The sequence below is a fragment of the Neovison vison genome, chromosome 4 (assembly GCF_020171115.1).
Source record: "Neovison vison isolate M4711 chromosome 4, ASM_NN_V1, whole genome shotgun sequence".
Classification (NCBI taxonomy): Eukaryota; Metazoa; Chordata; class Mammalia; order Carnivora; family Mustelidae; genus Neogale; species Neogale vison.
Window position 1 is genome coordinate 79,688,569 of NC_058094.1, and position 15,960 is coordinate 79,704,528.

Consider the following 15,960-nt stretch of genomic DNA (forward strand, 5'->3'; position numbering starts at 1 on the left):
GAAATATGAAAACAATTGCTTTTAAGAAACAATAAAAACTCACCCCATGAGATATTTTAAAAATTCCAACACATATGGTGTATCAGAAAGAGGTGAAAGAAGTAAATTTATCTCTTATTTCTTAGGGAAAATGTTTTACCAAATTTGAAACATTTTTCTATTGAACTTTAGATATTTAATAAAATCGCTTTTTTTTTTAAGATTTTATTTATTTATTTGACAGACAGAGATTACAAGTAGGCAGAGAGGCAGTCAGAGAGAGGAGGAAGCAGGCTCCCTGCTAAGCAGAGAGCCCGATGTATCATGACCTGAGCCGAAAGCAGAGGCTTTAACCCACAGAGCCACCCAGGCACCCCTAAAATCGCTCTTTTAATTTGTACAAGATTAAGAGTCTGGCGGTGTGATTCTGACAACACAATATCTCCTTAGCTCTTATTTGATTTAGAAAGGCCTGCATTGCTCCTCCTACAGATCTGGGCAGAGCTGTAATGTTCCCTACCTTTGGGTGCTGCTCATGTCTCTTCAGGGGGTGCCCCCCCCCCAGAAGTACATCAAGCAGCACAAACCATTCCCATAACACTTCTGATTTTCCAGAGTATTTATTGCTCTCCTGAATCATAGTACTTATTCTTTGTCTTATGCATTAATTGTTTGTCTTCTCCATTAGTTAGGACACTCCACGAAAGACTGACTGCTCTGTCTGTGGGAGGGATTCTAGCATTTGCAGCAGTAGCCAGCTCAAGGTAAGCATCTGATATGTATTTGTTGGAAGGAAAGAAGGGGAAGGAAGGAGGGAAGGAGAGAAGGAAGAAGGAAATGAGGGAGGAAAAAGAAGGAAGGAACAATAATATACTATGTCCCACCACAGGGTTCTAGAAAGAAGCAGAAATGCATATTAAGACAAAAGCAGAGATAATGTCTTTATTTCCAGTGCCCTCTTTCTCCTTCTGCCTAGCACAAAGATATGCATTCAGAGCTATTTAAGAGAGAACAGAAATTTAGCAAACAAGTTAAAATTTATAGTCTAGTTGAGGATAATCAAAGAAGTAATATTGTAATAATGACTATATGGTGTGGTCCTCTTTTAAGTTCTATGCAAATATAGTGCTGTACTAATATTTGCAACATCACGAGAGGCACTATGACTTTTTTTTTTTTTTTTTTTAAGAGAAAGAGCCCATGAATGGGCGTGGAGAATAGCGGGCAAAGTGAGAGAGACAGAGTCCTAAGCAGACTTCATGCCCAGCTCAGAGACTACCTTGGGGTTCAATCTCAAGACCCTGAGATCATGACCAGAGTTGAAATCAAGAGTCAGAGATTAACCCACTGAGCCATGCAGGCACCCTGAGGCACTATGATCATTAGTCCCACTGACAGTTGTGCAATTGAAAGCACAATCCCCAGGGGAGCTATTTGTCCCAGGACATAAGCTGGGTGAGTGGCAGAGCTGGAGTCTGAGGACAGGCTGTCTACATCCAGCAACCGCTCTCATGAGCACGTGCGATCTAGTCACCCATGGGGTGAAAATGCTTCTGGGAGAAAAGGAGGCTCACAGGGTGGGGAGGGGGGGTGAAGAAAAGTTCAGAGAGCAAAGGCTGTGTGGCACAATCATGAGGAGGGTGTGGGGCAGGTGTGGGGGGGAGACAGTTCTCAGACCATGCTCCCACTTTCTAGGGAGGCCCTGTCCTTTGGAGCATTTCCTGATGTTCTATTGCTCTGTGTGCCCAAAATACAGAGTGCATGCAAAGAATGTCTCCTGCTCTGATAAATAGGATGACTCTGGGGACCACCATGAAAAGCAGGGAGATGAGGTAAAAAAGATGTGAGGCCCAGATTCCTGAGGGGCAAGGATTAGGGAGATGCAATTATTAGAAGCAGTTACTACAAAGTTCAGATAATTATCCAGATGGTGCACAGGATGGATTGGAAAGAGAAGATTATTAAGACAAACTGTGAAATTAAAAAAATCTGTGTCGAGTTGGATAATGGGATGATAATAAACTGTAATTAATAGGATTAATAAACTACTAGACATTCACAGATAAATGAATGAAAAAATATGGCACATACATACAATAGAAAATTATTCAGCTTTAAAATTGAAGGGAATTGGACAGAGGCCACAACACGGATGAGCTGGGAAGATATCACGTTGAGTGAAATACACTAGGCAGACACACAAAAGGAAAACTACTGTGCAATCCGGCTTCTGTGAGGTACCTAGAATAGTCCAATTCACAAAAAAAGAAAGTGGAATAGAGGTTCTCAGGGGCTGGAGGGAGTGGGGAGGAAGGGGAATTTACTGTTTAACAGGCACAGAGTTTCCGTTTGAGATGCTGAGAAAGTTCTGGAGGTGGCAGATACACAATAATATGAATTATAATTATATATAAGTATATATAAATAATATGCATTTACTTAATACCACAGATCTGGATGACTAAATTAATCAATTTTATGCTATGTATATTTTGCCTCAATAAAAATAAATTCATAAATAAATAAACCGTTAGCCACGGGACAGAGAAAAGTGAGAGATAAAAGGTAGTTCTGTGTTTTAGACTTGAAAAAACAGAGGAGGGCAGAAAAGATAGGTCTGGAGGGTAGCCAAGATGCCCTGTTTGTTGGGACACGTGGATTTGAAAGTGTTCATGAATATTCCAGGTGAATCTCCGGCAGGCACTTGGTCTCCATTCTCCTGGAAATATGCAAACAGTGCACATTTATTCACTGCTTGCAGATTTCTAGAAGAAATAATAGGACTATTAAGACGTTGCTTGGATTGTAGGCTTTCAGGATGTATCTTTAAGGCTGCTTTGAAGGAATTCATACACAGAAGAATTTACTGGTTCTTTCTAAGTGCTGGGCGCTACCCTGGGTCTTTCCCTCTGTGGGGACTCTCCTTTCTGGGGCTGAGTTCTTTGATCCTGCAGCACACGGCCTGGGTGTCCAACCATGCACATGCACCAGAGCCTGGCTCAACCTGCCCTTCACCGAAGCACCACGGGAGCCAACAAGACCATGCCCTTGGCATCGCCCTCAGCAACCGTGATAAAATGGGTGGCTGCCTCGTTACTTCTTCGGGCTTACAGAGAGATTTCCAGATGCCTTATCTAGGCCCTGACTCACCCCCACATTTGCCAGCAGATCCTGAAGGTCCACAATGTGAGGAAATAAGCAATACACAATTGGGGAGGTCTTTTGTATGGCAAGCGAGCTTCACTTTTCCTGGCTGTAAATAGCACCTAGGCTATGGTAACATGACGTGCAGGGGTACTTCTATTCTCAGTTCTTCAATGCTAACTTTCTACAGTTTTATGTTAAACAGAATATCAAGGGAGGATTCCTTTAATGGATATTATGGCTTCATCTGTAAAGTGATCAAAAACACCCATTCCCCTCAAGAACTCTGAAAAACTACCTTCTGCCTTTGCCTATTGAAGCCTTGCCATACAAAAACTTTTATCTTAAATTTAAATAGTTGCAAAGAATGTGACTTCCGGTGTATTGAAATATTTAAATTTGTAATTAAAGCATCTCACTGTCAAATGCACCCAGTACCATCATCATTTGTTAACTACCATCATCTGTTTAAAATACTAGAACAAGATTTTCAGAAAGTCAGAAATATGATATCAATCCATTTTCTTCACAAAAGCTGTATTTCTGCTCCAAATTCATTTCAGAATCTTATCCTAATGCAACATATTTATACACTCGAGAATTTATTTTACTGATCACCCACCATATGTCCCTAAAAAACTGTACACAAAATGAAGATCTAATATATTTAATATTTCTTGTGACCTGATAACTCTATATGACAAAAAATTTATCCCAGGGGCACCTGGGTAGCTCAGTCAGTTAAATTTCTGCCTTTGGCTCAGGTCGTGATTCTGGGGTTCTGGGATCAAGGCCTGCATTGGGCACCCTGCTTATCAGGGAATCTGCTTCTTCCTCTCTCTCTCTGCCCCTCTGCAGGTTGTGGTCACTCCCACTCTCTCTCTCAAATAAATAAATAAAATCTTAGAAAAAGATAAGTGCCAAATAATTTATCCTAGATGGAATAATCAATATAATTTTTGCTGGGAAATAATTGAGAAAAACAATACATTTCCCAATTTTGATAAATAATTATTAAATATGAAGGCACAATTTTGTTGGATATATCTCTTCATGAAATGCAAAGGGGAAGATGTTGGTTAAAGAAGAAAATATTTCAAATCTTTTATTTTAAGCCTGGGAGCTTCCTGTACCTCAAGGTAATATATCACAGTGGAATGCCCTTCCATTTTCAACTGGGCTTGGGATTCATGTGAAAGCCGAGGTGGGAAAGGACACCAAGCACCTTTATGTCAGAGCAAATATTCAAGTTGAGGATAAAAAATTGACTTTTTGAGATCATCCATGGCAAGCATCTCCTGGACACACTTCACGTATCTGAAGGAAAACATGGACCCTAGTGTAAAGCCTGCTCTTCTAGAAGGTCAGGTCAGAGCACAGAATTACATAGTGCATTCTTTCTACTTCCTACTGTAGACTTAGACCATGTCAAACAGATGACAGTTCCTTGCGCTACTGAGGGTGGTCAGCATATGAGATTCTATAAATATCCCAAATAATGTCATTCTTTTATCCAATTAATAGTTGCTGAGGGGGTGCCTGGGTGGCTCAGTCGGTTAAGTATCTGCCTTCAGCTCAGGTCATGATCCCGGGGGCCTGGGATCCAGCCTGGCATCCAGCTCCCTGCTCAGTGGAGAACCTGATTCTCCCTCTTCCTCTTCCTCTGCTGTTCCCCCTTCTTGTGCTCTCTCACACTCACATTTTCTGTCCTTCTCTGTCTCTCAAATAAATAAAGAAATTTTTTAAAAAATAGTTGCTGAGGACCTAATGTGTCAGGTGCTGTGCTATTATTAGGCACTTAGAAATGTATAGTAAACAAGAGGGACTTTGGGGACTGAGTTGATAGAACCTGGAGTGGCGAGCTAGGGGACAATGAAGGATGGTGAGGGATGTGTGGGTCTGAGATGACCCTAACAGTTCAGCTCAAGGCCCTAAAATGAAGCCAGACAATGAGCCAGGCCATCTGATCTGTGGGACTGGGATTGTTGGAGGCATCTCAGGGAGAGGCAACTGACTATATGGGTCTGGTTATTCATTGGAAGATGCAACCAATCAGAGTTCTTTTTTTTAAATGGAAATACAAAGAACACCCATTGAGCATGTATTTTATACCCATGTACTATGCAAATTTCAAGGGATTCAAAGATAAAGAGACATAGTCCTTTGTCTCAAAAGCTCTCAGACTAGTGGACAAGGCAAATACATAAGAGAGGGGAAAAGAGGTGAATCCCCAGAGAACAGGTTTGGGTTTAGCTTTTAATGCTGGCCCTGGCCTGGAGCAACCAACTTACTAGAATCATAAAGCTGATAAAGCAGTATAGTTTAACTAATTTGATCCTCTAACTTTACAGACGAATTTTGAGGTTTTTTTCTCCCAGTGCTGATCTGCCGGCACTGCTGATACCCCAAGGATTTCTCTTTACATGTACTCACATTTCTCAGCCCAGAACTCCACTAGAGCCATGGAGACACACTGTAGGCCCTTCTAGAGGCAGGCTGTCCAAATATGGAAGTTCATCTCTCACCCTGTACATAAAGAGGTTTGTCGGGACTCTCCTGCTTGCCCTCCACCGATGCAGGTAATACCTAGGATATTTTCTGGAAAAGTACTCAAAAGTCACTTCAGATATTCTCTGAATCTGGCAATGGGGTCTCTACTAAGAGAATATTCTTCATTTAAGTGTCTGTTACACTTTTTCCAATGAGGGACATGGAAACTTCATCTTGAACAACTCTATCTTTAAAGGGAGGTGATGAAAAACTGTCCTAATCAAAAACTCAAACGGTCAAAAATTCTCTAGTTGCTCATTTTCAAGTGGCCTGCTTTCCCAGGGCTCTCCAGCACCACACTGCCCACCATCACCACTAGGAGGTGGGTTATTGTATTCTCCAGTTCATGCTTTTCCTCCCTTAAACACAAGGGCTCCATTGGACCCAGCAACTACTTCCCCATCAACTACTCCTCCCTGATTTCATGCAAGAACCTCACTGGCACCCCACACCAAATGTGAATGGGTTATAGGCATAGGCATAGGGTCCCCTTGAGAATGGTTTTGTTACACAGGGAACATCTGTCAAAGATTCAGCTCAAACACAATACTTCCTTCTATTCTCCATAGGGCTGTCCAGTTCTGGAAACCTAAGGCTGACTACATAGCTTGGACTTCTTCCTCTGACAAAGAGGTCCCCTCATAACACATTATTTTGGATTCCTGAGGGGACTATTTTATGCCTTTTTTATTTTTTGCATTAGTTTTTAATGATTTAATTTAAAAAATAAAGAATATAAACCTGAGTACATGCTTCTTTCATCTATACTGAAATAAAATAGCTTTGTTTTGCTTTTTTCTGAACTTTATATTCTCTTCCTAAGGACAGATCAAGAGTCCCACATTGGCTGACTGATCTCCTCTAGTAGATGCAGTCATCAAAAAGAGAGTGAATGTAAGGAAGTAGTTTCCAGAAGGTTTGGTACAATGTGTGGATTCAGAGCTTCTGATACTGAGCCACTTCAGTGGTATACTAAGCAACCCAACAACTGGTTTCATCAGGAGTGTTCATAGGACATATCCAGTAACTCCCTGAAGCTAAAAATCCAAATGTGAATACATGTTTACTATGTATTTTCTGCTGATGTATATTTTACATAAGACTAATTATGGTAACAATGTTCAGTGGTGCAGTGACTATGGAAAATATTATGGTGGTGGTGGCTCCTCAAAAGGTAAACATAAAATTACCAAATGATCCAGCAATTCCACTTTTGAGTATATATATATATATATATATATATATATATATACACACACAAAACCTGAAAGCAGAGTCTTGAAAATATATTTGTACAACAGTGTTCATAACAACGTCATTTATAATAGCCAAAATGGAGAAGTAGCCCACATGTCCATAGACGGATCAATGGAAAAACAAAACACATTGTGTATATACAATGGAAAATTATTCGGTCGTAGAAAGGCATGAAATTCTGCCCCATGCTACAACATGGGTAAACCTTGAAGACATTATGCTAAGTGAAGGAAGATAGTCATGAGAAGGACAGATATTCTATGATTAGACTTAGCTGAGGTACCTAGAAGAGAGTAGTCCAATTCATAAAGACAGAAAGTAGTATGATAGCAGTCAGGGGCTGGGCAGGGGCATGGTAGGTTATGGATAATTAGTATGTGAGAGGTATGGAGTCTCACTTTGGGAAGATGAAACAGTTCTGGAAATTGGTTGCACAACAGTGTGAATGTACTTAATGTGACTGAACTGTACACTATAAAATGGTTAACATGCTAAATTTTACATTACGTGTATTTTACCAGAATTTTTTAAATCCATCATTAATTCTATGAATATATGAAAAACCATTGAATTGTGCAGTTTGAATAGGTCAATTATCTGACATAATTTATTTTTTACAACTTCTATGGATTAAAATTGAAGAGAGGCCTGTTGTGTCTTGGAGTTTCTCAGGTAGTAGTAGCCAAGATGTCAGCCAGGCTGGGGCTGGAGGACCCACTAAAAAGGTGGTTGATTACATGACAGGTAGGTTGGTTCTGATTGTGTGGAAAGGCCTCAGGTTCTCTCGACATGGGCCTCTCTCCTCTCCCATATCCTTACAACACGGCAGCTGCTTTCCCTCCTAAATAAGAGATTCAGAAAAAGAGAAACTTCACTATTTTGTATTAAATGAATGACAGAAATTACAAGATGACATAGAGGTCAGTCTGACATACTCTACATCTCTTAGCTATGCTTTTCAAGTGTAGATGACTTCCAAAAGATTGATAACTAGGTGATGGAGCAAGGAGACAGAATTCTAGGGAACCTCTGAGAGGTCTGATTTGTCCGTAAAGTATTCACAGAGGCTTTAGGAAGCCAGATACCCCAGGAACACTTGGAATATTGGGGTCAGCTTTCACAATAGACAAAGGGAAAGCTAATCACCCAGTTTCAATTGCAACCAATGGAACTAACATGGTATCAGTACTATTTCAGCCTCAAGAACTCACCCAAGTTCACATCAAATGACCAGGAAATTACTTACATTCTTGTATTTATGCAAACTAAAAGTATAATGGTCTTTCTCTTAAGAGATTCTAGAAGCAAGCTTTAGCCCAGAAGTATGCTTCATTTTTCCAACAAGCTAGCTCTGAGATTTAGCCCAACACATTCTAATATTTCCAGTGTTGCCCAGAGGTGAATTTAGCTGAAGTTAGTGAAGTCAAGTTTAAGGATCTCCACTAAAGTGACCCCTTCCAGGACCTTGGAAAGGGTCTTATTGTGTTCAGTTGGCTCTTTTTTTTTTTTTTTTTTTTTGAAAAAATTTTGAACTGTCTCCCCTCCATCACATTTCATCATATATTGTTGGAGTGGCCTTACCCATTGTACATCTGGCTATGGGGCAACTTACAAAATAATATATAACTTAATAGACATAATAAACTGTGAAGTTTTTTGGATTTGGTGATCTTTTTGTCATGCATTGCTAACCTTTTAAATTTGTGATTTGTAGTCCTTTTTTTTCTCATTCAAAATAAACATTTTTTTTTAAGATTTTATTTATTTATTTGACAGACAGAGATCACAAGTAGGCAGAGAGGCAGGCAGAGCGAGAGGAGGAAGCAGGCTCCCTGCTGAGTAGAGAGCACGATGCGGGGCTCGATCCCAGGACCCTAGGATCATGACCTGAGCCGAAGGCAGAGGCTTTAACCCACTGAGCCACCCAGGCGCCCCAAAATAAACATTTTTTAAAGATTTTATTTATTTGAGAGAGTGAGAGAAAGCAGGAGCATGGCAAGGGGCAAAGGGAGAAGGAAGACTCTCCACTGAGCAGAGAGCTCGACGCAAGCCTCAATCCTGCAACCCCAGGATCATGACCCGAGCCGAAGGTAGATGCCCAACTGACTGAGCCACCCAGGTGCCCCCAAAATAAACATTTATAGATAACACTCCACAGGGTATTAAAATACTAAAAGTACAGGTTAGATAATATTGATTGAAATACTCAGTAGTACTTTATTGTAATTATTGTTTGTTTTTAAGTCTGAGAGATTAAATACAGAAATATTTCATTTTTTCACATTTTGGCTGTCCCGTTTTTATGTCAATAGATTTGATTTTTTAGTTTACAGTTAGATAGCATTTGTTTCCTCTTATCTTTAATAAGCCATCTTTCTAATTGAAATATTTACATATTTCCTTTAATATTTTTCTTAATGGCTATTTGCTTATCTAATCTAGACATAATATCCGAAATGCCTAACCAAAAACTATATTCATCAAAGCAAAAATATTTCTGTTCATTATTAATATCACAGCTCATAATACACTGTTATGATTTCTATAATTTAAGTTTAAGCCACTTACTTCATAAATACAAGTTTTACTGATGGAAAAATGTGTTTTCCCTTTGAACACACAAATTAAGATGTCAGCCCTGGAGGAAAACTGTGTACTCAAACCTTCTCAGAAAGATAACAAACTAATTTTCTCTAAAGATCATCGGTTAGTCAGGATCTTTCGGGTGGCAAGTGACAGAAAAATCCAACTGAAACTGATTTAAGCAAAAATGAAGCTTCATGGTCATGGGTGGGAAGTGCCAGGAGGGGGACGTGGCAAGAGACCCAGGCCTGGACTCCACATCACATCCCTGCTTGCTGCCCTCTGCAATGGCTCTGTTCTCAAAAAGGCACTCCCGTTATGGTGGCAGGACCACTCGAAACAATTCCAAGATTAAGATGCATAACTCCAGGGCTGCCTGGGTGGCTCAGTGGGTTAAGCCACTGCCTTCGGCTCAGGTCATAGTCCCAGGGTCCTGGGATCGAGTCCCGCATCGGGTTCTCTGCTCAGCAGGGAGTCTGCTCCACCCCTCCTCTCTCTTGCCTGCCTCTGCCTGCTTGTGATCTCTCTCTCTCTCTCTGTCAAATAAATAAATAAAATCTTAAAAAAAAAAAAAGATGCATAACTTTAAACCCAGCTGAAAAACTGAGTGTGCCTTTTTCTCAACAGCCCCAGCAGAAGCTGAGTCTCCTTAGCTTTGGTGAACCTACCCCCATACCCAGCATTGGGCCCAGAAAGAGGCACTACGCCAACGGTCTAGCACTGAGATGGGATCCTGTTTTACTAAAGACAGGGAAATAGACCATGAGCAGAAAAAAACATTGTTCAGTATGATTATGAGGTGTGAAAGAGACCATCTGGTGTAAAAGCCAAGAAAGTGGTTCTGAAGTTCTCATCTTTGTGACATTATGTGTATATGGGGAGAGGGATGCAGGATATGTATGTGTATGTGTGGGGAGGGTGTGTGTATGTGGCCTGTCTACATGGAAAACAAAAATGTCCACAGTAAAACATCCATGGTGCTCAGTGAAATGCAGAGTCCTGCAGGGGCTGTGAGTAATTCATTACTGACAAGTGACTTCAAGTGAGGTCATGGTTAAATGTTGAAGCATTACAAATTAGGTTAGAAAAAGCCACCTGCCAAAGCAAACAGCATGGGAGGGAGTAGAGGGAGAGAAATATAGATGGCAGGGTCCAAAGTGGGCATGCTGACATTTCATGCGGTTCACTAACTCTACTTTGTGGCCTTCATAAATTTCACTCAGAATTATTGTCAGTGAAACTAATGAAATCACAGGCTGTTCAACAAAAGAAGTATCAATCTGTAATTTTCCATTGGGTCAGTGAGACCTTAACTTATGGGAGGCATGCTTCATGTCTTCAAGACTGGGTATTGACTTTGCTTCAAGTACCTTTCATGAATTTCATAAAAATTCTGTGTCTTGATCTTTCTCAACAAGTTCAGGTAACTTTTGGAGCTTGGAATCCTGCTTTAAAGACCAAATAACAAACACAAACTCGAACAAACAGAACAAACAGAACAAAAAACACAAAAAGTGATTTTCGTGTCTAGTAAATGAGTTTCAATCACAACTTTTCCAGAGTAAGATCTTCTTCCAGCTTTCTTAAAAGATGTTTGTAAAAAATATTTATATTTTCACTGTTCCAAGTAGAAAGAAAAAATGGAGAAAACAAGGTCCCTTTGAAACACAACACCTCCAAAATTCAAGATGAAAAATAGACATTGTATGGATGTTATTACATGTATTTCTTTCCTGAAAGCCACAGCCTATGTGATTTGAGTATATTGATAACATACTTACTTATCTTGAAGAGTAAGGAAAATTTCTATTGGCATACCATAGCCATTTTCCACAATGTTACCTAAGTTAGAAAATAGAATTTGTTTTACTTATGTAAAAATACTCATGTGTATTATATAAAATATAATAATGATCAAGTCCTACATTAAAGAAAAACACTATTCCAGAGCAAAGGACAATAGCAAAAATAAGACCAAATTTACACTGGAAATTGAAAATTTTATTTCTTTTTCCAGTTCTCCAATTTATTGCCTTTTTAAAGGATTTATCTACTTATTTATTTATTTGAGAGAGAGAGAGAGAGAACGTGCACATGAGCAGGGGGAAGAAGTGAATCTCAGGTTGATTCCCTGCCAAGAGCAGAGTCCCATACAGGTCTTGATCCCAAGACACTGAGATCATGACCTGAGCTGAAATCAAGAATCAGATGCAACTGAGCCACACAGCTACCCCTCCAGCTTACTGTTTAGAGGTATAATTCAGGTTATTATTATCTCTCTTTCTCCAGGTGGAGATGTCTGTTCTCTAATAATTATTTTAAGGAACAGAAAATTAACAATGATCCTAAGAAAGGGAAAATTAATGTTCTGTTCTCACTATTAAAGAATTTTGAGTTTCCTTTCCATTGGAGCTTATCATAAAGTGTCTTTCCCTGGATAATTGTCTTGTATCTTGCCTCCATGAACTCTTCTTCCCATTCAAATCTAGGTTCTTTTCCAAGGTCATCATAAATGTTTGTCTTGGCTTCCAAATCATTGTTGTTGAGCAATGTCCCATCTATCTAGCTTCCCTAAAGTGTGTCACCTTTTCTCTCTTTAGACCATCTTGACTTCTTCCACCAGTGAAGGGATACATGATGATACAGGACTACCTCAGGATGAAATATTTTGTCTCAAAGTGAAGTGCCCCCATGTTTAGCTTCAACATCACCAATGGTTAAGCCCCTCTGCTACCACAAGAGGTCCAGGAAACTAAAGGATCCCAAGGGCCTAGCCAGCCTGTGCTATTACTTAACATAGAATTTAATTTAGATTTCCTGAGCTCTAGGTCTTCCTCTTCTAGACCCCACCTTCTCACTGGATTTTCCACTTGCCATCTATTCTACTTCTGCCCCATCTTCCCACTATCCCAAACAAGGCAAACAATTTCTTTCATGGTAGCTTGTTTCTAGGACCTACGTTCATCTTATAACAAATTCTCATCTTCTGGATCAGATTAAAATTAGATCTTTGAAATACCTGTGTGTATGGGTATAGTTGTAGAATGAAGCAACACTTTGAAAATGGAAATAAAATATGTACTACTTGAACTGGCAAAAGATGACATTCTTCAGTAATCAACATTTTCTTAAAAAGAAAAACTCTTTCAAAAATAGTAACAAGGGTACCAGGGTGGCTCAGTGGGTTAAGCCTCAATCTCTTGATTTTAGCTCTGGTCTTGATCTCAGTGTCATGAGTTCAAGCCCCATGTTGGGCTCCATGCAGTGTGGAGCCTATTTAAAAAAAAAAAAAAAATTAGGGGTGCCTGGGTGGCTCAGTCATTAAGCAGCTGCCTTCAGCTCAGGTCATGATCCCAAAGTCCTGAGATCAAGCCTGGAATCAGGCTCCCTGCTCAGCAGGAAGACGGCTTCTCCCTCCCTCACTCCCCCTACTTGTGTTCCCTCTCTTGCAGTGTCTCTTTCTAATAAATAAGTAAAACCTATAAATAAATAAATATAAAATTTTAAAAAGTAAAATTACCAAAAGTTGTATTTTTTCATTTTTACATGAGCAGCAATGTGTTAGTACTCCGCAATGATTACCTCACGCAGGCCTTATAACAACCCCATGAACTAAGTACTGTGATCCTTGGTTTGTACTTAAGTACACTGATGACCAGATAAGTCACATCACTTGCCTAAAGTTACACAGCTGCCAGACGTAAAGCTAGAATTCAAGAATTCAAGGTGAGTATGATTCAATTACAAAGCTCAGTTTAGAACCACCATAACCTCCTCATTACCATGTTATTTCTTCAACAATAATCACATTTAGAAGTCAAAGTTTTGCCGAAAGTGTTAATGAGGATGTGGAGAAATTGAGACCCTTGTGCTCTGTTGGTGGGAATGTAAAATGGTGCAGTTGTTTTGGAAAACAATTTGATGATTTCTAAAAGTTAAACTGAATTAGCACACTATCCAGCAAATCCACTCCTAGATATATACCCTAAAGAACTGAAAGGTGGCTCAGTAGGTTACGCCTCTGCTTTCGACTCAGGTCATGATCCCAGGGTCCTGGGATCAGCCCCGCCTCGGGCTCTCTGCTCAGCAGGAAGCCTGCTTCCCCCTCTCTCCCTGCCTGCCTCTCTGCCTACTTGTGATCTCTCTCTCCCTCTGTCAAATAATTAAATAAAATTTTTTAAAAAAAGAACTGAAAGAAGAGTTTTGAAGACACACTCATACATCAGTGTTCATAGCAGCATTATTCACAATAACCCAAAGGTAGAAGCAAACTTAAGTATCCATTGGTGGATTGGTGAATAAGCAGACTGCCTTATTCTGTTGCACGTGCAAGGGAATGTCATTCAGCCTTAGACAGGCATGAAATTCTGACACAGACTACTCCATGGATGAACCCAGAAGACATTATGCTAAGTGAAATAAGGTGGTCAAAAAAGGACAAACACTGTACAATTCCACTTAGATGAGGTATCTAGAGCAGAGAGACAGAAAGTGGAACAGAGGTTGCAGGGGCTCAGGGAGGGAGTGGGAGTTCATTTTTAAGAGGTAGAAGAGGCTCAGCCTGGGAAGATGAAGCAGCAGGTGATGGATGGTGGTGACGGTTGCACAGCAATATGAATGTGCCACTGGACTGTTCACGTCACCATGGCTGAAATGTTACATTTTATTTTGCCACAACTGAAAAAAAATTTTTTGCCACAATCATAGCAACTTGTCATAGAGAGTTCTGTCTCTTTTCACTCAAGTCCTGCTTTTGTCTTTTCAGGGCTGTTCTAGTATGAAAAGCTGATAATTGAAGACTATCTGCTAATCACACTGACCCTCACTTTTATTGGGATCTGGTTCAGGAACCTGTATACCAATTCAGGTAGCAGATCGCCCCTGAAGATCTGCTTTATAGAGTAATATAACGCCCCCACTCTTGGGTGATTTAATTGCATATGAGTTGCTAAATACCCACTCTGTAAGGCAGACAAGTAACAAAAGCCAACATTGGGGTGTGCCTGCCATTCAGCAGAAACCTCACTAAGCCTTCTACATATATTAATGCCTTTAATCCTCAACATAATTTTAGGAGCTAGATTGTACTATTATCTCCATTTCATATTCAAGGCTTACCTAAGAAAGTTTAAGTAAGGGGCCTGAGATCACAGAGCAAAGAATTATTGGGGCTAAAAGAGAATGAAGAGCAAGGGTAAGAGATGCTCAGGTGGTGGGAAAAGTCTTCCTCAAGAGATGAATCTTGAGGGATGAGTATAAACTCCAAGAAGGAATGAAAGGAAACAAGAAAATGTGTGTATTTAACACACTTAAATAAAACCTCACCTAACCGGGGCGCCTGGGTGGCTCAGTGGGTTAAAGCCTCTGCCTTCGGCTCAGGTCATCATCCCAGGGTCCCGGGACCCAGCCTCACATCGGGCTCTCTGCTCAGCAGGGAGCCTGCCTCCTCCTCCTCTCTCTCTTTGCCTGCCTCTCTGCCTGCCTGTGATCTGTCTGTCAAATAAATAAAAATCTTAAAAAAAAAACAAACAAAAAAAAAACCAAACCTCACCTAATCATCAGCTGTGAGAAAACTATTTCATATACTAATGCTGCCAGGAACCTATGAACAGGAATGGAGATGTAATTGAAACTTCAGAAATAATGGAGTCCTCGTTCAAATTCTAAAAATCTAAAGCCTCTGACTCATTAACCTCAATCAGCTGCACTTTTTTCATGTTTTTAAAATAATGAAATAAACACAAAGAAATATAGACAGAGTAACATAAGAAATACTCTTGCATCCATTACTGAGACTGGGCAATTCTCTAATTTTTTTCGATTATCAATGTCCCTATCTCTAGATACTTCATATATAACATGCAGATGGTCCCCTCCAACAAAATATGATTTTTCAGTTCAACTGTATGAGACCATGTAAGTGTCAAAAAAAAGAGGTAAATTTAGAGTCACAAAAATAAGATAGCGAATTTGAAGAAAAATCCTACCACTCAAAAGAGTATGGAGGAGGGCCCCTAGGTGGCTCAGTGGGTTAAGCCACTGCCTTTGGCTCAGGTCATGATCTCAGGGTCCTGGGATCAAGTCCCGCATCGGGCTCTCTGCTCAGCCGGGAGCCTGCTTCCCTCTCTCTCTCTCTCTCTCTCCCTGCCTCTCTGTCTACTTATGATCTCTCTCTGTCAAATAAATAAATAAAATCTTTAAAAAAAAAAAGAGTATGGAGGGAAAAGAAGGAAAAGTGATCAAGTGATCCATGAATTTTGAAAAGATGGTCATTAAAGGAATCAAGGTTAATTTATGAAGGTATACCCAACATTAGATGTCTAATACTCTAGAAAACAGAATTTAACAAATACGAAATTCCTCGACGATGTCTCTGTGTTAGAGAAACTGACTCGTGTTACACTGGAACTCTGGAACTAGCCCATAAAGAAGGAAATAAGTGCAGTG